General features: G+C 50.1%; 1 protein-coding gene across 1 annotated transcript in view; it reads right to left on the bottom strand.

Moving 5' to 3' along the window:
* Positions 1–25,749, bottom strand: part of arhgef3 (Rho guanine nucleotide exchange factor (GEF) 3) — a 520,666-nt gene that overhangs the window by 422,021 nt on the left and 72,896 nt on the right. The gene's annotated exons all lie outside the window — the stretch shown is intronic.

Genomic DNA, 25,749 nt, shown 5'->3' with positions numbered 1-25,749 from the left:
TACATTGTTTTTATACTGTTGTTAGTAATACCAAAAATACCTCATTAAAATTGTTTATTAAAAAAAAGAGCAGGCATTGTCAAACTCGGGGTCACAACCCGCGGGTGGGTCACGGGCGGGTGTCAGGAGGGGCGCAGAGTCGTCCGTCGCGGCGCTCCCAATTGGGCAAATCTGCGCGCAACAGCCGGCTTTTAATAATGCCGGCTGCGAGCGGCCTTCAAAATGGCCAGGAACAGATTTTTTAAATTCCATCATCGGTGCGCAGGCCAGGCACGCATTCGCAGTGCGGCCGCATTTTTTTTATATGGTCGCAGCCTTTTCTCTTTCCATGTTCGGGGGGCCAAAGGGACCATTGGGGCCAAAGGGACCCAAAACCATTTTCTCCATTTTTGTCAGCAACAAACAAGGTAAGAGAAAATGGTGGGTCGCGCAGGTCGGCCGGCTTGGGTCGCGAAGGTCGGCCGGCGTGGGGCCCGAAGGTTGGCTGATTGGTACAAATGGGTCCCCAGAAAAAAAGTTTGAAAAACACTGAACTAGAAGGTCTGCCAAATGAGTCTGCAGTCACGGGGTGTGGGCACGCACCCCATGGTAAAATATTAGAAGTGGGTAGACGACAGGCATGGCCGCCACCTCCCCCCACCACCTGCCAGCTTCCTTCCCAGGGGCATGGGGACATCAAATTCTATCCAATATCTTTTCCTATTTAAATGTTTCTATGTATTCTTCAATTTTTTTAAAGCTAGCTACCGTTTTCGCTTGTAAGACATCTACAACTGATTAAGATGGAGTGGTGCACATGAACAGTTTATCAACAGTGCTTTTTTCTCTCCAGAGCCTTCAAATCAGGAGGTTGGTTGGAAAACCAGAAATTGCTATTCCCTCTACCTCTAGCAATGCCACTGACCCTTTACTGCTCCCTAACCTTGTTGTGTTTGGTCTTCGATGTCTTGCATAAGAATCCACCAAACACTTTGACTTGTCCAAACCAGGATCTTTATTGAATCACACGTGGTAAGATAGCAATCTGTTGCAGAGCAAGTTATCATGGAGTTTCTTTGTACTCCTCAGGAACTACACCTAGCACGACTGTTCACCTGTATGTCTTCCTATCATCTCCTACAACCATCTGGTGATGGCCGGATGTGTCCCCACTTATATTGGAGTCCCTGGTCACATGACCACGGTCTTGAGACCGCAAGGTGTGTCTGCACCGCCACATACTGGCTGGAGGTCGCACACCATCTATCTACTATATTGCTTACAGGCATTTCACCACAAACCTCACCTCACCCACTTCCTTAAACGCTGCAGCCTGGGGGTGCCCACTCTAGGGAGTGCAGATAGTGTAAATGAGGAATTGACAGATGATAAGGCAGAGGGCACATTGAAGCCAATTGCTGCAGATGCAGAAGTGGGCAGTAAGGTGGTCTATTGTAGACATAATACACCTCTGCCTGGGCTGCAAAGTAAATGGAGGATGATTTCAACGGTCCAGTTGTGAAGATAAGGATGGCAACAGAGAATCAGGTGCACACAGATTTTGTCTGGTCTCTCTTGCAGTATGTGACAAATGCTGGGATAGCAGTGGGTCAACTGATCTGTCATAATCCAACATCATAGAGATAGTCAACTCTTTGCAGAGCTCCCTGGAGAAAATGGAAGTTGTGGGAGCATCAGCAAACCAACCCTCATTTCATGGGAGATTAAAACAGGTCAAAGTGCAGTTATTGAACCAAGCACTGCAGATGTTTGAGGGAAGCATCTGGAGAGGGCAATGTCAACAGGATTGTGAAGTATGGGGGGGGGGGCAGTACCGTGGCGCAATGGTTAGCACTGTTGACTCACGGCGCGAGGTCGCAGGTTCGATCCCGGCTCTGGGTCACTGTCCGTGTGTAGTTTAAACATTTTCCATATGTTTGCGTGGGTTTCGCCCCACAACCCAAAGATGTGCAGGGTAAGTGGATTGGCCAAGCTAAATTGCCCATTAATTGGAAAAAATGAATTGGGTTCTCTAAAGTTAAAAAAAAAAGGATTGTGAAGTATGGGTCTGTACCTCAGAGTGACAAGAGGATAGGTGTTTATTGTTTGATGCCAAGTAGGAATATTAAAATTAGTTCTGTGGTGATATACATTTAGGCATATCTATGTATAATTGTACATAGTTGTACCAATGTATATATTTGTATATAATAGCACCACTATAAGGTACGTGACTTTGTAAAGAGATTTTTCTGACATTCCCGGTGGTGCCCCCTTCCTTGCTGATGGAGAGGGTTTTGTCACTGGTGTGAATGGAGGGGATAACCTCAGGGGTTTATGGGAAGCTTATAGCAGAGGAGGCAGTATGCTTAGAAGGGGTGAAGCCCAAATAGGAGGAAGAGTTGGAAACCGAGTTGGAGGAGGCCGGTGTGATGTGAAATTCCGCGTCTTGGTGAACGCAACGTCATCATGTGCGAGGTTAGGGCTGATACAGTTGAAGATAGTGTCCAGGGCCTATTTCCCATTTGACCAACTAATGCATCTAAGAGCAATAAACCTATATCAGATTAATTAACAAAGAAATGAAATGGCTCCATGCACACAAATTTTATTTATAAAACGAAGAGTTCAGAAAAATGTTTTATTTAGAATAATTCAAGCGCAGCTTTACACTCAGGGGGCGAAATTCTCCGTTATCGGCGGAAAGTCCGCCGATCGGCGCTAAAAACGGCGCAAATCCGACTTGCGTCACGTCGGAAAAATGGGTCAATAGTCTCCGGCCCGAAATGGGCTAGCAGCGACGTAACGGGATCCGCGCTTGCGCAGTGGTTCACGCCGTGCAGCGTCATACGCGCTGCACGGCGTGACGGCTCATAAGGCCGCGCTGCTCCCCCCCAACCGACCGGAACACCCGACCGCAACACCCGACTGGATGGCTGGCCGTCGCTCAGCCCCGAGGTTCGAGTCACGCGATGTGGAGGCGCTCCTGGACGCGGTGGAGCATAATATGGGTCATAATTAGTGCAAAATTTGTTTAAATGTTGCAGTTTATTATTGCCAGCTACCCTCTAACACAATTTCAGACACCTTTTCAGGGCCTTTGAAGGGTGTATGCATTCATGGTAAATTGTGATTCAATACATATAGTGATACTTCCAAATGATACTTTCTGACCTTATAAATTGGGATCAATAGTTCCCTCTTTTTTATATATGGGCATCTGGGGTAGAGGAGTATAAATACCAAACACAATCACTCCAACCAATCTGTAATATGTTTTCCTATTCTCCCCTTGGATTCTAAGTCCTTTTTCCCTATTCTCAAGTTAAATCCCTTTTTAAAAACTACAGACCAATAGTGTCGCCGAAGTCAAATTGAACATCTCTTGATAAATTATGAATATTGGGAACACTCCGCCTGTTGCCTGTGGTTAGATATTTGGCCTGTACCCTTTTCTTTGTGTGGGGCAGCACGGTGGCGCAGTGATTAGCATTGCTGCCTCATGCTTCCGGTTGCGGCTGTGCCTAGGTCGCACGTTCGGCAGCTCCTGCCGGGAACGGACATTAGGGCTCTTCAGAGGGGCCCCAACGGCAATTGTTTGACGGCTCCCAGTGTGGGAAGGTGACAGCAAGGTTCCCCCGACACTATATGGATTGGACCAGGAGTGGAGCGGTTAAAAAAGTGATCCTGGTGCAGCGGAAAGTGCGAGGGAGGAAAAGCAAGATGGCGGCGGGTGGAGACCAAGCAGCGTGGACGCAGTGGTCGCAGGAGTTCCTTAAACGCTGCTTTGCGGAGCTAAAGACAGAAATGCTGGCGCCAATGAAGGTGGCGATTAAGAAGCTTGTGGAGACCCAGAAGGCTCCAGGGGCGGCGATCCGGGAGGTGCGGCAGAAAGCCTCGGAGAACGAGGACAAGATCTTGGGCCTGGCGGTGGAGACGCATGAGGCGCTGCACAAGAGGTGGCAGGAAAAATTTGAGGACCTGGAGAATAGGTCGGGGAGGAAGAATCTTCGGATTCTGGGTCTCCTTGAAGGAGTGGAGGGGCCCAATGCCGGAGCATATAGGAGCACAATGCTCAATTCGCTGATGGGCGCGGGAGCTTTCCCGAGGCCCCTGGAGCTGGATGGGGCTCATCGGGTCCTGGCAAGGAGACCCAAAGCCAACGAGCCGCCAAGGGCTGCAGTGGTGAGGTTTCACCACGTTATGGACAGAGAGTGTGTCCTGAGATGGGCCAAAAAAGAACGGAGCAGCAGGTAGGAGAACACGGAGATCTGAATTTACCAGGACTGGAGTGCGGAGGTGGCCAAGAAGAGGGCTGGTTTTAACCAGGCTAAGGCGGTTCTCCATCAGAAGGGGGTGAAGTTCGGGATGCTGCAGCCAGCGCGACTGTGGGTCACGTTTCAAGATCGGCACCACTACTTTGAAACGCCTGATGAGGCATGGAACTTTATCCAGTCTGAAAAGTTGGACTCAAACTGAGGGTTTGTCATGGGGGGATGTTTACTGTGTTTACTGCGTTTGGGGAATGTTCTTTTTGTTTTGGTGCTGGGTGGGGATGTGTGAATGGATTTGATGTGGGGGCTGTGGGAGAGTTTGGGCGTCGGTGTTGGAGGGGCAGGACCCCACAGAGGAAGAGGGGGGGTGGAGGCCCGGGGATGGGGAGTTGGGGTAAGGCCGCAAAAAGGAACTGCGCCAGAGGGGGCGGGGCCGGCTCAGGAAAGCTCGGGCTTTTTCCCACGTTAGGGAAGGATGGGGGCAGGACCGGGGGGGGTGGGCGATGCTGGAGAGGAGCGCACACTGACTACCAAGGGGTGGGGGGGGGATTCTCACACTGGGGGGTCGATGGAATGGCGTGAGAGGCTGGGGTCAGCAGGAGTCAGCTGACTTACGGGAATGTCATGGGGGCAGCAAAATAGCTAGATGAGGATCTATTGGGGGGGGGGGGTGGGGGGGGGGGGGCGGGGGGGGGGGAACTGGGTTGCTGCTGCATTGGCCAAAGGGGAGCTGGAAGTAGGAGAGGTAGTCGGGTGGGGGTCCGCCACCTGGGGGACTGGAGGCTGATAACTTGGAATGTGAGGGGCCTGAACGGGCCGGTCAAGAGGGCCCGGGTGTTCGCGCACTTAAAGGGACTGAAGGCAGACGTGGTTATGCTCCAGGAGACACATCTGAAGGTAGCAGATCAGGTTAGGCTGAGAAAGGGATGGGTAGGGCAGGTCTTTCATTCAGGGCTGGATGCGAAGAACAGAGGGGTTGCAATACTGGTGGGGAAGCGGGTGTCGTTCGAGGCACTGAATATTGTAGCGGATAATGGAGGTCGATATGTGATGGTGAGTGGTAGATTGCAGGGGGTGCGGGTGGTACTGGTGAACGTATATGCCCGAATTGGGATGATGCCGGATTTATGAAACGCTTGCTGGGTCGGATTCCGGATCTGGAGGTAGGAAGCTTGATAATGGGGGGACGGGACTTCAACACAGTGCTGGACCCAGTACTGGACCATTCTAGGTAAGAGGCCAAGGTGCTCAGGGGGTTTATGGACCAGATTGGGGGTGGGGGGGGGGGGGGGGGGGGTGGAGTGGATCCATGGAGGTTTGCCAGGCCGCAGGCCAGGGAATTTTCCTTCTTTTCTCACGTCCATAGAGCCTACTCCCGGATAGATTTTTTCATTTTGAGTAGGGCGCTAATCCTGAAAGTGGAGGGAACGGAATATTCGGCAATAGCCATCTCGGACCACGCCCCACATTGGGTGGAGCTGGAGTTGGGGGAGGAGAGGGACGAGCGCCCACTGTGGCGCCTCGATGTGGGACTGTTGGCGGATGAGGGGGTGTGCGGGCGGGTGCGGGGGTGTATTGAAAGATACTTGGAGGCCAACGACAACGGGGAGGTGCAGGTGGGGGTAGTCTGGGAGGCGTTGAAGGCAGTGGTCAGGGGAGAGCTAATCTCCATTTGGGCCCACGTGTTGGCCGACGAAAGGCTGGAACAAGGGAAAGTCAGCAGATAGCGACTCCAGGAATAATTTTTGACAGAGTAATCCAGATTCGAAACGTTTGCTCTGTTCTCCCTCCACAGGTACTGTTGGACCTGCTCACATTGTGCAGCATTTTCATAGAATCATTGGATTTACAGAAGAGAGGGAGGAGGGAGAGGGAAAGGATGGACAGGAGTTATGCAGAGGCCCCCGAGGAGGGGCTAATTAGGGAGCGACGGAACCTCCAGACGGAATTCGACCTGATGACGACGGGGAAAGCAGAGGCACAGTGGAGGAAAGCGCAAGGGGCGGCGTATGAGTAAGGGGAGAAGGCGAGTCGGAATCTGGCACATCTGCTCCGTAAGAGGGAGGCAGCGAGGGAGATTGGTGGAGTTAGGGATAGAGGGGGGAATACGGTGCGGAGTGCGGTGAGAATAAACAAGGTATTTAGGGACTTCTATGGGGATCTGTATAGGTCTGAGCCCCCAGCGGGGGGGGGGGGCGCGGGATGCGACGATTCCTAGATCAGCTGAGGTTCCCGAGGGTGGAGGAGGAGCAGGTGGCTGGTTTTGGGGCGCCGATTGGGCTGGAGAAGCTGGTTAAAGATTAGGGAACATGCAGGCGGGGAAGGCCCCGGGGCCAGATGGGTTCCCGGTTGAATTCTACAGGAAATACGTGGACCTGCTGGGCCCATTGCTAGTGAGGACTTTCAATAAAGGTGAGAGAGGAGGGGACCTTGCCCCCGACAATGCCCAGGGTGCTGATTTCTTTGATCTTGAAGCGGGACAAGGATCCATCGCAATGTGGGTCATATAGACCGATCTCGCTCCTCAATGTTGACGCTAAGCTGCTGGCTACGAGAATTGAGGACTGTGTCCCGGGGGTGATTCATGAGGACCAGACGGGATTTGTGAAGGGTAGGCAGCTAAATACAAATGTGCGGAGGCTCCTCAATGTGATTATGATGCCCTCGGTGGAGGGGGAAGCGGAGGTAGTGGCAGCTATGGACGCGGAGAAGGCCTTTGATCGGGTGGAGTGGGTGTATCTTTGGGAAGTGTTGCAGTGGTTTGGGTTCGGGGAGGGGTTCACCCGTTGGGTCAGGCTGCTATATAGAGCCCCGGTGGCGAGTGTGGCCACGAACCGGCGGAGGTCGGAGTACTTTCGGCTGTACTTGGGGATGAGGCGGGGGTGTCCCCTATCCCCCTTGTTGTTCGCATTGGCAATTGAGCCGCTTGCCATGGCACTGACGGAGTCCAGGAAATGGAGGGGACTGGTTCGGGGGGGGGGTGGGGGACACCAGGTGTCGTTGTATGCCGATGACCTGTTGTTGTATGTTGCGGATCCAGTGGAGGGGATGGCGGAGGTCATGCGGATCCTTAGGGAGTTTGGGGACTTTTCGGGGTATAAACTCAATGTAGGGAAGAGTGAGCTCTTTGTGGTGCATTCAGGGGACCAGGGAAGGGGGGTAGACGAGCTACCATTGAAGAGGGCGGAAAGGAGCTATCGGTACCTGGGGATCCAAGTAGCTAGGAGTTAGGGGGCCTGGCACAAGCTCAATTTGACGCGGTTGGTGGAGCAGATGGAGGAGGACTTTAAAAGATGGGATATGCTGCCACTCTCACTAGCGGGTAGGGTGCAGTCGGTCAAAATGACGGTCCTTCCGAGGTTTCTCTTTGTGTTCCAGTGCCTTCCCAATTTGATCCCCAAGGCCTTTTTCAAACGGGTAAGCAGGAGCATCATGGGATTTGTGTGGGTGAATAAGACCCCGAGGGTGAAGAGGGTGTATCTGGAGCGTAGCAGGGACGGGGACGGGGGGGACGGGGGGGGGGGGGGGGGGGCTGGCGCTGCCGAATTTGTGTGGCTATTATTGGGCAGCCAATGTGGCAATGATCCGTAAGTGGGCAATGGAGGGAGAGGGGGCGGCGTGGGAGAGGCTAGAGATGGCGTCCTGTGTGGGCACGGGCCTGAGGGCGTTGGTGACAGCACCGCTGCCGCTCTCGCCGACAAGGTATACCACGAGTCCGGTGGTGGCGCTGACGCTGAAGATCTGGGGGCAGTGGAGACGACACAGGGGCGAGGTGGGAGCCTCGGTTTGGTCCCCGATTCGGGAGAACCATCGGTTCGTCCTGGGAAGGATGGATGGGGGGTTTCGGAACTGGCATCGGGCCGGGATTAGAAGAATGGGGGACCTGTTCATCGATGGGACGTTTGCGAACCTAGGGGCGCTGGAGGAGAAGTTTGGACTATCCCCGGGAAACACTTTCAGGTACATGCAAGTGAGAGCGTTTGTGAGGCGGCAGGTGAGGGAATTCCCACTGCTTCCGGCACATGGGATTCAGGACAGGGTGATTTCGGGTGTATGGATTGGAGAAGGCAAGGTTTTGGCGATTTACCAGGAACTGCAGGAAGGGGAGGAGGCCTCGGTGGAGGAGTTAAAGGGCAAATGGGAGGAGGAGCTTGGGGAGGAGATAGAGGAGGGTCTGTGGGCTGATGCCCTGAGTAGAGTTAATTCTTCCTCCTCTTGCGCCAGGCTAAGCCTAATACAGTTCAAAGTTACTCACAGAGCGCATTTGACAGGGGCGAGGTTGAGTAAGTTCTTTGGGGTGGAGGACAGATGTGGGAAGTGCTCAGGAAGCCCGGCAAATCACGTCCATATGTTCTGGTCGTGCCCGGCGCTGGATGGGTTTTGGAGGGGTTTTGCGAGGACTATGTTCAAGGTGGTGAACCCCCGGGTCAAGCCAAGCTGGGGATTAGCATTATTTGGGGTATCGGACGAGCCGGGAGTGCAGGAGGCGAAAGAGGCCGGTATTCTGGCCTTTGCGTCCCTGGTAGCCCAGCAGAGGATTTTGCTACTATGGAAAGATGCGAAGCCCCCTAGTGTGGAAGCTTGGATCAATGACATGGCAGGGTTCATTAAGCTGGAGAGGATAAAGTTTGCCTTGCGAGGGTCTGTGCAGGGGTTCCTCAGGCGGTGGCAACCGTTCCTCGACTATCTCGCAGAGCGTTAGGAGGAGGTCAGCAGCAGCAGCAGCAGCCCAGGGGCGGGGGGTTTCTTTTGGGGGGGAGTTTGGGTTAAGGTGGGGGTTTTTCCCTATTTGTGTGTTTTTACTGTTATATGGGGGGTTATTGTATAGGGGGGAAATCCAATGTATAATTTCTGCTTGTTGTGTTCTTGCTTCTTTCTTCTCGTTGGGGGGGGGGTGAAAATTTGTTGGAAAATTTGAATAAATATATATATTTTTAAAAAAGCATTGCTGCTTCACGGCGCCGAGGACCCTGGTTCGATCCCAGCCCCAGGTCACTGTCCGTGTGGAGTTTGCACATTCTCCCAGCATCTGAGTGGGTCTCACCCCCACAGCCCAAAGATGTGCAGGGTGGTGGATTAGCCACGCTAAATTGCCCCTTAATTGGAGAAAAATGAATTGGGTACTCTAAATTTATTTTTAAAAACCTTTTGCTTGTGTACAGGATTGATTCATGAGCACTCTGCACTCATGCTCAAATATATCCTGGGATTCCACTTTAATGTGGAATCTGTCACAGAAATGACTGAAATCGTCTAAATATAAAACTTTTCTGAAATACACAGCAGATAATTTCCTCTGCCACACAGAACGGACAGTTATATCCATGGATGAAAATGTCACAAATAAAAAAGATGGAACTGATGATGACCTCTGTTTAATTGATGGAAATGCCACTTTTACACTATTTACTGCATTCCCATCTCCAATAAAACTAACATGTTAAAATATGTCTGATCAAAGACCTACTTGGGAGGGTCTTGCGCTGATCTCTTTATATTTCGCACATTATTTGGGCAATCTCATATCACTAGAACTTAACTTCAACTAGATTTAACTCAACTTACCCATTAAATTACCCATTGGATAGGCATTGTGGAGGTTTGCTCCTTATGGCCTAATCTTTGACAGCAGCCTGGGTTCGAGTTTGGTTCCGCGATCATTGGCTTTGGCCCATTGCCGTTTTCGAGCACACTGGTGCAACCACAAGAACCAACACCTGAGATCCACTATTTTCTTTTAATTTTAATTTAAAAGCATGCTTTTAGCCACAAGGAGGTGCATCCCAAATGTTAATTTAAAGTCAAGTATATACAGGGGGCAGACATTGACTTGCTGATTACTTGAATATATATATATATATAAAGAGATACTTCCCCTTTGAGGGACTGTTAATAAGTTCATTTGTTTATTTTACTGTTCAACTCAAATGAGTACAGAGGGTCTTGTGGTGCAGTGGGCAGCATCCCTCCCTCTGATCCAGATGTCTTAGGTTTGAGTCCCACTCCGGGACTTGATGGCCATGGAAAGCACATCTATAATGTGGGCCAAACATGTTAGCAATAATTATCAGTATGTAAATCCTTCCAAAATATCTGTGGCAGGTGAGCAAGAGAGACTCCTGGTCAGCATGCTTGATGTAGAGTTTTCCCTCTGAAGCTATAGCCTCTGGTGACAGACTAGCGACCTATTCCAGGAACAAACTAGCCACAGAAACAGACATGAGGGGTGGGATACTCTCACCCTGGGGCCGGGTCGGAGAATCGCCGAGACCGGCGCGAATCGCGCCACGCCGCCTCGATCCGGCAATTCTCCGGAGAGCAGGAATTGCCGCCATTGGCGTCGGCGCGCCGCCAGTCGGGGGCCGCTCTCACGCAGCAGTTCTGTGCAAGAAAAGGTTAAGATGGTTCAGACTCCCATACTGCCGGTCTCTTCTGCAGCATCAAAAGAGCCAATGTTCTAAATTATTCAAGTTGCAGCCCCTTTTTGATTATTTGAGGGAACTGCTCCTCAAATTCTGGTTGCACTTCATCCCCATGCTCCTGAGCTTCGGGTCACCCAGTGCAGAGGGGGTTGGTGGGAAGAGTGGTGAGAAGGCGGCAGGACCTCCTTAAATGCCTGCTCCCAAGCCTGGTCAAGGTAGCCATTAACAGATCCAGGCAGTGTCTGCCTCTCCCCTGTCGGTACGTCCACCCCCAGGAGTCCTTGGTGAGGAAGTACCCATTGTCCACCTGCACAATTGAGGCCTTCAATGAAAGGTGGGGGGTCACAGGGGCTGGAGTATCACCTGACCCCAAAATATTATTTTAATTTAAATTAGATAAGTTTCCTTTAAAGATTTGTTTTTTGTTACAGTGCCCCTTTAAGTTAATTTGTTTGTTTGATTTTTACTCAAGAGTAGAAAGAGACACTTACCCCCTCTAAGGGACTGGTCACGAGTTAATTTGTGCATGTAGTTTACTGGTATACTCAAAAGAGTATAAAGAGACACATTGATACTGAGAGCAGAGTTAAGAGCTATACTTGTAGAAATATAGATCTAGCTGCTTGGTAGTACAGACCTTAGCCAGAGCTTTCCAGAAGCTCTCGCCGGCCGGTTCATCCAGTTCCACCAATGACAATCCCCCGCCATGGGTTTCCCGACGGCAGGGCATGCATAATACGGGAAACCCATAGACAGCAGTGGGATTAGAAGACCCCGTCATCAGCCAATGGCGGGCCACCTCCTTTGATCCCCAGTCATTGGGACATATGGCTTACATATGTGGCATCACACCGGCACTGAAATTCATATACTATATTACTCATTTGTGTGGGAGGTAGAATGTAATTTTAGCATGACAGCAGCCCCCTGTTAGTGGAGAATATCACTTGTGTTGCTACTGCATTGTAGCAGCCTAAAATAGCAAGCTTCACCTGTTTCTCAAACCTTAAGGCACCTGATCCTTACAGAGTAATGTGGTAGCTGGGCATTTTCAGGATGGAAAGTTGCAGCATTAGGCTCATTCATGAGTTTCTGTGATACACAGTGAACAATGATCTGATTGGGGTAGCCATTATCCCACAGGAAAGCTTTGATGCAAAGTACCCTAGAAATCCCAGTGCGTAACATTGGCCAGTGAAAATGGGCTTGCGGTAGACAGTGCAGCATAAATAGTTTTCTCTTTGTGGCTTGGTATTCTTGTGAATCTGTCCTGATGAGTGCAAGACGAAAAGCTTCGACAGTATGGCTCTTTTTTGAGCATTACTCAATATCTAAAACTGAGTCAAGATTAGCTTCTGGTCGGGCAGCATGTTGGTGCAGTGGATAGCAGAGCTGCCTCACGGCGCCAAGGTCCCAGGTTAGATCCCGGCTCTGGGTCACTGTCCGTGTGGAGTTTGCACACTCTCCCTGTGTTTGCGTGGGTTTCGCCCCCACAACCCAAAGATGTGCAGGGTAGGTGGATTGGCCACGCTAAATTGCCCCTTAATTGGAAAAAATGAATTGGACACTCTAAATTTATTTTTTTAAATGTTCATTGCTTTAAACGATTTGGTTTCCTTCTTCGTCTACTCGATCTTCTTAGTTGCTTTGGAGTAGCTGACTTCTTGATGTCTTTCTGATCACTGTCAGTTGGTTTATGTACATGCAAGTTCTGCTGGTTCAAAGATTGATGCAAAATTCAACGTCGGGCAAAAAAGAAAATTAGCTTCTGGTCTGCTACTTCAACTTGCTGTCAGGCATCAAACATGACATGAAGAAAAATAAGACAAGAAAAGTGAATAACACCAAGCACCTTTGTATCTGCCTCATGCCTCAGCAGTGCTTCATTGATTGTCCTCCTCCCCCATTAATACCTTCCAAGTGTTTGCCAGCTATAAGTTGACGGAGGCCCTTAATTTTTGCCGATAGATTTGATATTATATTCATTTGCTGCAGATAAAAAATTAAATGCAGTACCCCATTTCATTTAGTTGTATCTTGCCCATTCATAGAATGCTAATCATCAATTAAATTTTACTTGGCAGTACCCTGAAGAAAGGGGGCGTGCCAAACCGTGCAGGGGATATTTTTGGTAAGTGCCGTGTATGTTAGAGCTGATGGAAGCCCATGCCTGTGTTCTGTCAGTGTTTAGAATCAATGGGTTTATTTAGAACTCCTGTTTCAAGGTTTATTTTTCTGGCTTCTCGGTGTACTAGAATGGTGTTTATGAAAAGTATTTTTCCACTAAAATCTCTTTACTTCATGCATCAAAACATCAAAGAAAATAAATAGTTAAAAAAATTATTAGATCTTTCCACAGGATTTTGAATTATGTTTATTTGGAACGGTGTTTTTGTTGCTGAACGCCGTTTAGTATTGGCTCATAATGACTGAACAGATGTGGTCGTAAAATCCCACCTGATTCACTAATGTCCTTTAGCGAAGGAAATCTGCCATCCTTACCTGGTACGGCCTATATGTGACTCCAGACCGAAAGCAATGAGGTTGACTCTCAACTGGCCTCTGAAATGGCCTAGCAAGCCTTTCAGTCCCAAGGCAGTTAAGGATGGGCGACGGATGTTGGTCTTGCCAGCGATGCCCACATCCCGTGAATGAAGTATACAGCTTCAGGGAGTGATGTCTCATGGGTAAATTTCTATATTATGCTCTTTGTGTGATTGTAAATGAACAATGTTTTATCTCAGCCGCCTCATCTTAGAAAGATTGCTCCATTGGCCTTGCATCAAGCAGTGGCCAATCCACACACAGGGCGAGATTTGTTTGCTTCCCTGCAGCATGTTTCTCCGTGGCGGGAGGTGGCCCGCTGTTGGCCAGCAGCAGGATCTCCTGCTCCTGCAGCTGTCAATGGGATTTCCCATTGAACCCACCCCATGCAGCCGGGAAACCTGCGATAGGGGTGTGCCGTTGGCGGGACCGGATGATCTCGCCATTGTGACCTTCGGAAGATCTCGCCCAAGATCTCTAATGGTTGTTCATCAAGGCAGTTTTGTTCCAGAAGATCAGCTTGTACGGATTAAAAGCATTGACATCTATGTGAGAACTGGACAAGATGCAATTTCAATGACTGCTGGGTGTCAAATGCAAGCTGTCCAGGAGACTACTGTTCAAATTTTATCCAGTTAGCCATTAGCAATGGTTAACATTTTAACTGCCTGACCTTTGAGAATAAATTGTTTGATGTTCAACCTTGCTGAAACATTAAAACAAATAAATAGGAGTGAGGAATAGGCTCCAGCCTCCTGCTTTGTACTGGTTAGAGAATTCCCCCTTGCAATGTAATGTTTAGCAGAGACTTGGTTGAAAGCTTCTGAAAAGAACAGCAATAACTCAGGCAATAACTTTGCTTCCACAATAAGGCCATGAATGGCAAGGGCCTTGTTCCCGAGTGAGCAGATAGCCTGAAGGAAAATGCAAAGAGACGGTTAATCTGCTGGTAGGTCATTACAGGAATCTGGTGGATGGGATGTGCAGGGTGAGAAAGAGATTGGAGGGACTACTCATGACAATTTTTGAGGAATTGTTTGTCATGGGCGGGGTGGGGGGGAAGAGGTGAAAAGGAGGGAAAACTGTACAAACTGTGGGCGTGTTGATCATGTTATTGATGCGTGTTTTTGAATATGTTTGCAATACGATACATTAAAATAAAAGAGAAAGTGATTGGTGAAGTTGGCCCACAACAGGCACACTGGCCAGAAAGGTCAGTGAGAGGAGGTTGGGACAATTAAGGTTTCTGCTTGAATGAAGGCAGCGATGGATAGCTCCAAGGATCCTTTGGAGAATACCAAGAGAGCCATCCTCTTATTGCTCTGGACTTAGTCAAGGTAGTGTCAAGCCTGGTACAGCAGCAATGCAGTGGGAATAGTGATGAGGGGGATAGGGTGTTGGGGTTGGATTTGGTGGTGGCAATGTACCAGTCTAAAGTAAGAGCAAGCCAGAACTGGTGGCGGTGGTGGTGCTTGGGGGTGGGGGGGGGGGGGTTAGAAGATAACAGATTCAGATCTGAGACAGCAGTCTAAATGTAAATGATTACAGAGGAAATTCAGTTTCCATGGACATTACCGAGGTTAGGAGAGACACGTTCTGTTTGATGCTATGAGAGAATCCAAGGTTAATGTCTTAAGATTCTGTAATAAGATTAAATTGACCTGTCAACAGTGTGGAGTTTACTTGAAGTGCCCGCGAGCTACCGTTTAGGTTTGGAGACAGTTGTTGGCAGGAAATTGACCCAAGAGCTGTTTGACTGGCAGAGTGTCTGCTAGAAGTTATCCAGTGGAATCAGAGAGTCAAGGAGGTGTGGAGAGGCAACTATAAGCCAGAAGAGGTCGATCCAGGGGACCAGCAAAGATGCATAGAGGCCTTGAATGTCAGCACTCTAATTATTAAAGCCAAACCACAAAAAATTTAGATACAGTTCCTAACAAAACTGCATTGCAACTAGTGGAGGAGACTAAACTTCAATGAGAAAAAAACTTGACTGCAATTTATTTTTCAGCGGATTTTCAGCCCACCTGCTGAATTTGTAATTTCCACTATTTTGGATAATGAGGACATAAAATTCACAAAAATAAACAAAAATAGTACAGCTGAAATAGGCCATTTGGCTCTTTAATTCAGCCTTCCCTGCAAACCTATGGCTTTAAGAACAGAACGTCGGACTGCTTTTTGAATAATTCCAGATGTTTTGCATCCACTAGCCTAATCAGAAGACTGTTCCAAGTAATAATCACTTGTGTAAATAATTTCTTCCTGATGTTGGTCCTGAACTTGCATTTTACTGCATTATACTAGTGTCTTCTTGTCCTATGGTTATGGTTTAACTTGTTATACTGCTTTGGAATAACCTTTTCCGTTCTACTCTCATCCACCTTTTAGGGCTGAAGAGTCTACATTTTTCAGTCCTTTCCTAATAACTCAGTTCTCCCACATTAGGATCAGCCTTCTGGGTATTTTCCTGCAATACTTCCAAGACTTGGATACAGCTTCAGAGGGTAAACTTTGACGCATGAGAAGACCATTGATCCATATAGCCAAGCCTTTCAACCTCCCTACTGGATTCTAGGAGTAGTACCGCACGGGCGGGACTCTCCGACCCCCCGCCGGGTTGGAGAATCGCCGGGGGGCAGCGTGAATCCCACCCTGCCGTTCCGCCGCCGCCCGCGATATTCTCCGGCAGCCAAAAATGTGCGTCGATGGGAATCGCGCTGCACGCCTCACAGAATAGCGAGGACCGACGCGACGCTATGGGCCCCGGGGCTGCTCCAATCCTCCGGGCCGGATGGGCCGAAGTCCCGCCGGTGTAAATCAAACAGCCTTTTTAATGGCGTCAACCATTCGTGCTGGCCAGCGCGGAGTTAGGGGTCGGCGTGGGGCGGCCACCGGAGAATTGACGGCACGGCCGTAGGTGGTGTTGGGGGGGGGGCGGGGGTGGGGGGGGGGGGGGGGGGGAGTGCCGGGGGGGGTGAGTGCCGGGGAGGGTGAGTGCCGGGGTGGGGGGGGGGGGGGGGGGGGGGGGGTGAGTGCCCGGGTCGCGACCATGCAGCCCATGACACCTGGCTACGAGGGAGGTGGGGGGGGTATGGGCAATGATGACATGTCGTCTATCCCCCCCCACCCCACCCCCCACAGGCCGTTATGTTTGGTCATCACCCAGCGATGTTGGCCGCCGTGGCGGGAGCCGCACTTATACATGTTGCCCTAGGGGACCTGGAACAGGAGCGTGCCAGGGAGGCGGCGGAGGCTGCCGCAGAGGAGTGTGCCCCAGGGAGGCAGGTGGCAGCCGCCCAGGCTGGAGGGCCGCCCGCCCGAGAGGGCGAGGAGGAGGAGGTGGTAGTGGTGCCACGGCGACGGAGATGCCCAATGACGCCCCGTGTCTACCGGCGCCGCACATCGTACCAGGACCTCACGGACCAGGCATGCAGGAGGAGACTCCGGATGAGCCGGGAAACTGTCACCCATATCTGCCACCTCATGGCACACCTGGCACCGCGTGGCACTGGGGGAGGACACCCTCTCCCGGTGGCCGTCAAGGTTACGGTGGCCCTGAACTTCTACGCGACGGGGCCATTCCAGTCGCCGAGTGGGGACCTGTCCGGAATCTCGCAGGTATCGGTGCACCGGTGCATCCGTGCAGTGACGGACGCCCTGTATGCCATTGCAGACTGCTACATCCAGTTCCCTGTGGACCGGGCCAGCCAGGATGCCCGGGCAGCGGGCTTCGCTGCCGTGGCCAGGATGCCCATGGTCCAGGGGGCGATTGATGGGATGCACGTCGCCGTGCGGCCACCAGCTGATAACAGGGCTGTGTTCACGAATAGGAAGTGGACCTACTCCATTAACATTCAGGTGGTCTGCGACCACCGCATGAGGATCCTGCACGTCTGCGCCCGGTACCCGGGCAGTGTACATGACTAGTGTACATGACTCGTTAATATTGGCGCAATCGTTCATCCCCGCACTGTTTAAGGGACGCCACCCCCGGCTGAGGGACTGGTTGCTGGGCAACAAGGGTTACCCATTGCGGTTGTGGCTGATGACGCCTCTACAGAGGCCACAGACTGATGCGGAGAACCGCTACAACGATGCCCATGCAGCGACCAGGCGTGTGACAGAGAGGTGTTTTGGGCTGCTGAAGATGCGCTTCAGGTGCCTGGACCGCTCTGGAGGGGCCCTCCAGCCCCGTCGGATAGGGTCGGCCGCATTGTTGAGGTCTGCTGCATCCTGCACAACATAGCCCAGCAGAGGGGCGATGTGCTGGAGGCAGAGGAGGGGGAGGGGCAGGGGTAACACGACGAAGGGCAGGCCTCCCCAGATGAGGAGGATGGGGGCAATGAACAGGACAAACTGCCTGGACATGGACGGGAGGCTGCCCACCGTTACTGGCTGGGCCAGCGGGCATGGGACGGGTTAATAGCCGCCTGGTTCACAGACTAGGGGGGTGTGGGAATCGCCGGGTATGGGCAAAGACAGCACAGTATGGCACCAGCCTACCACCCTCACCCCACCAACCCATCAATAGCCATCCTCACCCCACCCACCCACCACCAACCACCCTCCCCCACCCACCCACCACCAACCACGCTCACATCACCCGCATGCACACCACCCCTCCATTGCACATCCACCTGTGGCACACTAGGCAGGGCTCACACGGCCGCCAGGGGAAGCGTGTCTATTGCATGCCATGGAGGATGATGACAACCCGCTCTGCGATGAGCTCCGGGCTCTACATCGTTAGACAATGTCTGACTCATGGCCACAGTACCACCCTCCATCTGGACCGTCCCTGCATACGGCCTTGACACTGCAGCGCACGGACCCGTCGTCTGCCCGGGGGGATGGCGAGGGCAACTGGGGGGGGGGGGGGGGGGGCACACTCACCCGAGGCCGACGTCCTATCACCCCTCACACACACACACTGGCACTCACCTCACACCACACCCCCGCACGCATCGGACAGAGCGCAGAGGCAGCTTCTGTAGGTGTGAAAGTGATTTTAATGACAAACAGTTCATACACGATGGCCCCCGGGCCTCTCCATGGGTTGGGTGTGTGAACGGATCCAGCACCCGAGGCACCCCCGGCACCTGGCGCTGCCAGTCCTGGAGGCCCGCCCTGGTATCAACAAGGGTCTCCAAGTTTGCAGTCATGGAGGTCCGGGAGTTGGCCATCCCTGTCTGTGTCTGGGCGACGCCGGCCAGCACCTGGGCAATGGCGCCGATGCCCTCAGCGATGGCCTGCTGAGACTGGGCCACGGCCTGCAGAGACTGGCCAATGGCCTGCTGGGACTGGCCCATGGCCTGCTGAGGCTGGGCCACGGCATTGAGCACCTCTGCGATCTGCTGCTGGTTTTGGCTCATGGCATCCTGTGAGAGGGCAGCCATGTCCTGGGCCACAGACGCGCCTGCACGGAAAGCCCCAGGCCTTGCATACTGCTCCCCATGCCTGACTCCGTCGCACCCATTGCCTCCACCGTGGCCGCCACCCATGCAGTGTCGGCCTGGGTGGCACGCATGACCGGCACCACTCCCTGCTCCTGGATGCGGGTGGACTGCTCCACCTGCGTCTGCAGCTGCCGCAAGCAGGCCGTCACCCCCTTCGATCGTCCCTGGGTCCGTGACTGCATCGGGTCCATGGGTGGGTGTGGTAACTCCAGGAACACGTCTGGGTGGCAGATGGCTGCTTGCGCAGGGCTGCCCTCCGACTGTCCGGCCTCTCGGCTGCTCCTACCTCCACCTGCTGTACCGGGACAGCTGTGTTGTGTGCACCAGTTAGTGTACCAGAGGCCTCATTGCTAAAGTGTCAAACGAGGTGAGTGTCTCTGCGATGGTGGAGGGTGCTGGAGATAGCAGTGGCGTAATATCATGCTCCTCATCCGAGCCGAAATCCGGGGTCCCCTGGAGTGGTGTTTTCTGTCCATCCGTCCCCTGTGTGTGGATGTCCTGCGGGGTTGTATCCTGTGTGTGGGTGTCCTGTGTGTCAGTGTCCTGCGCGTCAGTGTCCTGCGCGTCAGTGTCCTGCGCGTCAGTGTCCGGGGTGGGTGTGTCCTGTATGTGGGTCTCCTGAGTGCTTGTGTACCGTCAGTGGCCTGAGTCGACTGGAACGGGGGCCTGTTGCTGTGGCTGCCCTCCTCATCACTGGGTGTGGCCCGCTGGCATCGCCGCACTGGCACTAGATGGGGGCAGCAAACGCCTGACGCTCCGGGTATATCCCTGGCTTGTGGGCGCCCTGGCACTGGGTGGGGGCGTCGTATGCCTGGCGCTCCGGGTCTATCCCTGGCTCGCGGGTGCCCTGGCACGTCCTGGAGGCGGTCGGCATCCGCAGGGACGGGTGGGTCGACGTTTGGTCCTGCAATACACAATGCAGCATGCATGGTGAGGCATGCAGACGAGGATTGGGGAAGGGGGATGGGGAAAGGGTTAAAGGAGATGGGGAAGGGGGAAAGGGGGATAGGGAAGGGGGCAGGGGGAAAGGGGGAATGGGGTAAGGGGGCAGGGGGAAAGGGGGAATGGGGAAAGGGGGGAGGGGGGCTGGGGATGGGGTAAGGAAGAAAGAGGGGATGGGGGAAAGAGGGGATGGGGAGGGAGGATGGGGGGGATGGGGAGATGGGGGAAAGGGGGGAAGAGGGGATGAGGATGGGGGGATGGGGAAGGGAGATTGGGGATGGGGGAATGGGCGATGGAGGAAAGGGGGGGGATGGGGAAGGAGGATGGGGAGATGGGGGGGATGGGGAGATGGGGGAAAGGGGGGATGAGGAAGGGGGGATGGGGAAGGGGGATTGGGGATGGGGGAATGGGCGATGGAGGAAAGGGGGGGATGGGGAAGGGGGAAAGTGGGGCAGGCAGTGGGGAGTCTCAATTGATGGTGCGCCCCTGACCTCTGCACCCGTAATTCCCACAACAGTGTTAGGCAGACCTATACATGCGGACCAGCGGTTGTGTGTATGTTGGCATAGGTTAACACCCCATTCTGCCAATGCAGCCTGCATCGTGGGCACAGCCATGTCAGTTTCAACTGGGGCTGTCCCGCCCATCGGTGGGGGGTACTCACCCTGGCTGCCCTGACTAGGTTATTGACCTTCTTGTGGCACTGGATGCCTGCCCTGGCTGTTACGGCAACGGCTCTGACGGTCTCTGCCACCTCCCTCCACAGGCACCAGCTGAGATGTGGTGCAACCCTGCGGCCGTGTCCGGGGTACAGGGCCTCCCTCCTCTGCTCCACTGGGTCCAGGAGCACCTCGATGTCGCACACCTGGAACCTTGGTGCTGCGCAGCGGGCGGCCATTTTGCCGGATCTCCGGCAGAGGCGTCTTTTCTGCTGTTGACGTCAGCGTCGGGCCATCGCGCCGATCGCGGAGAATCCCGCCCCACAACTCCGAGAGCTCTGACTTCCCATGGCTATTGATGTAGAACCAGTCCCAAATCAGAAGTGGATCATTCCCGGAATGGAGTCAGGTGGTCCAGTTCTACACAGGATCAGCAGAGCAATATGCATCGCAGTGAAGGATAAAAATTACCTTCTGCAAGACTATTTCCATTACAATTTCTCGTGTTGCTCTTTCCTGCCACAATTATATGCTGCATTTTGTTGATAAGCTCAAAGTAAAACAACTTCAAATCAAGACTGGAGGGGTAGGAAACACACAAATCAAAAGTGTGAAAATTGAAGGTGCCTGAGTGACATCTAGCCATTTCAATAGAGAGATTCAAGGATTTGGGAAGAGCTGAAGAATGAAAGCAATCATAGAATCAAAGAATTTATAGTGCAAAGGAGGCCATTCGCCCCATCACATCTGCACTGGCCCTTGGAAAGAGCACCATATTTAAGTCCACACCTCTACCCTAGTCCCGTAACCCCACCTCACCTTTTTTTGGACACGAAGGGCAATTTATCATGGCCAATCCACCTAACCTGCACATCTTTGGACTGTGGGAGGAAGCCAGAGCACCCGGAGGAAACACAGGCAGCACGGGGAGAACGTGCAGACTCCACACAGACAGTCACCCAACCCGGGAATAGAACCATGGACACTGGAGCTGTGAAACAACTGTGCTAACCACTGTGCTATCGTGCCGTCCATTTTCTCCTGCTGCTGAGCAGAGTGGCATGTTGATCTTGGTTCAATTACTGTTCTCCTGAACAGTTCAAGCCATTACTCAGCTCACAATTGAACTGGTGTTAGCTCTCAGGTAGCATGACTTCCAGTAAGCGTAGGAACAGACTAATGGGGAAATTCCCAGAGTACGCTGGAACGTCGTTGAATTGGCCCTCAAAGAATACCTAGGCTATATGGAGAGGATTTACCTATTCAAATCTAGACTAGAATTTAGTCCAGACTTTACAGTGGATGTCAGGGGAAAATATTTTGGATCAGGATTTGCAATTTTCCTTTCTTCACTGTTATATTTGAGTTGTGTGTTTGATCTTTCCATTTTCTGTTTACTACCTTGTATACCTCGGAGTTCACCTTCCGTCACTTCCTTTTGAATTTGAAAGGTCCAGGTTTATCCACACTTTCCCCATAGCTTACAGGGTTCCAATTTGTTACTCTGCCATTTCCAGACAATGAATGGTTCCATTGTGCCTCAGTAACTGTTTACATTGGTGTCATTGGAAGGTTTTCTAATGCATGGGTCTTGCACAACCTATGGATAATCCAATATAAATCTGCGAGATTCACTAAAGCCAGCATTAAGAATACATTTAAAAATAAAAATTGCACCACCCAAGGAACCAGCCTTAACCAGACTGACTGGTTTACATTAGGATTGTCATTGGCTGTGCCCTTCAGGAGCCAGTATCACAATCTGAGCCCCCACAAACACCAGTAAAGAAGCAGCTAGCGGACAAAACATTATTCAAGGTGGGGTGTGGTTAGAGCACTGTACAGGTAACAATTTCACATTGCAATGTACAGGTTTGGCAATGTAGTTCAGCATTCTATTTTTGCTTTGCTGATTACCACTCATTAGTATGAATCACAAAGATACCCTCCACCTTTGGAACTGACATTACGTGTAACGTAATCCAACTCCGGAGTTCACCAAATACACATGAGGGGATGAAAGCAGTACCAAGAAAGAGAAAATGGTGAAGTCCATTTGTACATATTTGTAGTAAAATTGAATCTTAAAATCTGGACCATGGTACACTGGAAAGAATGAGTTATGTTGGAACCTTCTATATGGAAATTCAGAGTAACCCAAAATGCAGTTCAATATGGAGAAAGAAAATCATTTCATGACAAAACCATTTTGGGGAGACATTTTCACATTCATTACTCACTAGCTATCCAATACAAAAAGTATTTGCTCTTAAGCACTCTGCAAAAATTATTCTATAACTACTTCATTGAAAAAAGGCATGTTGGGAGCATTGGTTCTTGTCTGTAACACATTTGTAAAATTAAGTCAAAACAGAGCAATTCCTCTGTGCATAGGAGTTTTGGTAAAACACACATTTCAGAGCTAAATATGCTGGGGTCACACCCTGTGCATAAGTTGCAGACAGAGAGAATAGTCCCCAGTACTCAGAAATGGCTCATGCAGTTCAATATTAAATCATCTTTCAAAAACACCCAGTGCAGGAGTGATGACTCAAGAACGCTATTATCAAAGCAAAGCAGGCTGATGTAAAAGTGCAACAATTTCGATCCAAGGTACAATTTTGATGTTTCAAAAGATTATCGCAGTTTACAAATGGCCACAACTAGGCAGCTCTGACTCGCTAATTTGGCAAAAGAAGAATGCATAGAAATTCCAACTCAACATCTTTAGATCCATTCTGGTATGGCAATATTTCAAAGCAATAGACAGATACATTTATTTCATTGATTCTACATCAAGAGGGATTAATATAAACATATACTTTTGCCCAATAAAATAATCTAAGCATGACATTCTTAAAACAAGGTTCACTGTATTATTTTCTGCATGCCTCAATGGAGCTTTGTTGCTGCAAACAGAACTTTACCTCTGGGACAGATTTTACCGGTTGGGTAAATTACACTGTGTACTGAATATTTGTGTGTAAAATTTTGTGCAATTTATTCCTGCAGCCATGCCAAACACAATCAATATTTGCTCATTCCAGGGATTGTCCCAATTTTCAAAACCAACCCATTTGCTTTCAGCAGATTTCAATATCGTTTCTTCAATTTTTAAGTCCTTGTTATGTCAATCTTCAAAAAGAGTGGCCTGGCTATTGACCCCTATGTAACACCATTCAATTGAGTTTCCTAGTCTTAAGAAGCTTATTTTTACCCCAATGTTTCCTCTTGCTCTCTAGCCATCTATTCTATCTCTGGGACCACATTCCCCCTAATTCCATATTCCATTACCTTTGCCAAACCTTTCATGTGGCACCTTGTTAATGCTTTTTGAAAATCCACATTAAGGAGCAGCTTCTGCAATTTCTTTATCTCTATGCTACTGCTTAAGACGTCTTATAGGATGGCAAACATTACCTATCTTTCGAAAATAGAACAGTGATGTAACCATACCAGATCTTGAATAATGTTTTCTTCACTAGCTGCTTCTATATTGATGTTGCTGGGGTATTTGGCATACTAGGCATGATTAACTCTCATGTATCCAAGTATAAAGTAACTTCATCCAGTCTGATAAACTGTGGAGGTGAAACTGGTTACGGACAGTAGCAAATTGGCAGCCTGCATTATTTTGTTCCACCAACAAACTGTCTCAACTATATTTTCTCAGAGAAGAAATGCAATGATGAGGAATCATTTCATCTAGAATTTATTATTATTGAATTAAAAATGAATGAAATGTATAGACAAAAAAACAATCTTGCTATCAGTCGCATTTGATCTTATTATACACCCTCCCCAATGTTGTTTAAAGTGACGAGGAAATGACAACGGCAGAATGGATGGACAACAATAGGGCCATGAACCTATAGGGGGGTAAGGAGGCACATGGAGAGAGATGGGAATAGAGAGTCTCAGCTTTGGACACATTCAGTGATTCCTGCGCTAATTGCGGCCAGGATATGCACCCATTTTAAAAGTGCTTTTCTCCCCTTCCCAAAGCCACCAAGTTTCCACTCAAATTCTTTCGCAAAAATGTGTCTGGATACGCACCTCAAGTGCCGTAACCTGCAAGGCTACAGATCAATTGTTGGAAAGTGGGGTTAGGTTGGTGACTTATTTCTTGGCTGGCACAGGCAAAAAGCCTGTGTGTGTGCTGTAAACCTTCTTTGATATCCCTGAATACAAAATCCGACATGAACCAGTGCAACTGGGCAGCATTTAAAAATTCTTCTTAAAAATTTTACTTTTAATAATAGTGATTTATAATTTATAAAAATAATTTATAAATAATTTATAAAAATTTATAATTTATAAAAAATATTGATTTCTAATAAAAATAGTGCATAAATGGTTGGGGTGGCACAAAGATGTGCAGGGTAGGTGGATTGGCCACGTTAAATTGCCCCTTAATTGTAAAAATTGAATTGGGTACTCTAAATTTATTTTTAAAAAGACAGTGACCCGGGGCCGGGATAGGTGCAGGCTTGATGGGCTGAATGGCCTCCTTCTGTACTGTAGTGATTGTATGATTCTATTATATTTTTATGAATGGTAACTTGATAAAGTTTGATTAATACTGCTGAAAATGGACTTAATCACAAAAAATAAACATTTTTCAATGTCAATCCTAACTGGATTTTAAATGATCAAAACGATTTTAAAAAGATATAAAACTATTTTGTAGGTAGACTGGCATGGCCAGTTCCTTAAGATTTTAAAATAATATAATTTTAAATATTTCAAAATGAATCTATTAGTGTTCTTGCACCCAAAAGATTTGCTTAATTGTTGACACCTGCTCAAAAGGCTGTAAATGAACATACTTAGTGGATGCTCCCAAATGTGATTGGTTCATCCCAGGGGCATAACGTTTTGTAGGCAGGGACTGATTTTAGTGTGATGCTTTTAAAACAGTGTTTTTCAAACTTTTTTCCCTGGGACCCACTTTTACCAACCACCGGACCTTCGGGACCCATGCTGGTCGACGTTTGCAAGACATGCCGGCGACCCTCGCCGCCTGACCTTCGCGACACACCATTATTGCTTACTTTTAATGCGGCAGGTAGGCCTGTTTGGTCCTCAAGATCTCTTGCTTTGTCATTAATGTTACATTTCTGCTAAGCACTTCAGCTGACGATTTAAGTTCTTGCCGCATGCTTTGCAAAGAATCAAGAGGTTTGTCCTCAAACTCTCCATGCTGAGTCTTCAAATGCCTTTGAAGATTTGTGGGTTTTAAACTTCATGTGTCAGTTCTTCCCTGCATATAACACACATGGGCATTGCAGCCTGATTTCCATTGGCACAATTAAAGCCATACCACAAAAAATCATCTTTGTTCCCGATTTCAGTTTCTTCTTAATTGTTTGTTCACCAGAGGCCCTGGAGCTCGGGATACAGCTCACACCAGCACTGCCTTGTCCTGCCGTGGACTCTCCTGGGAAGCTCTTTCCAGCAGATTTAGTTGTGA

This window comes from Scyliorhinus torazame, chromosome 13 (assembly GCF_047496885.1).
Source record: "Scyliorhinus torazame isolate Kashiwa2021f chromosome 13, sScyTor2.1, whole genome shotgun sequence".
Classification (NCBI taxonomy): Eukaryota; Metazoa; Chordata; class Chondrichthyes; order Carcharhiniformes; family Scyliorhinidae; genus Scyliorhinus; species Scyliorhinus torazame.
This window is presented reverse-complemented; position numbering and strand designations above follow the sequence as displayed.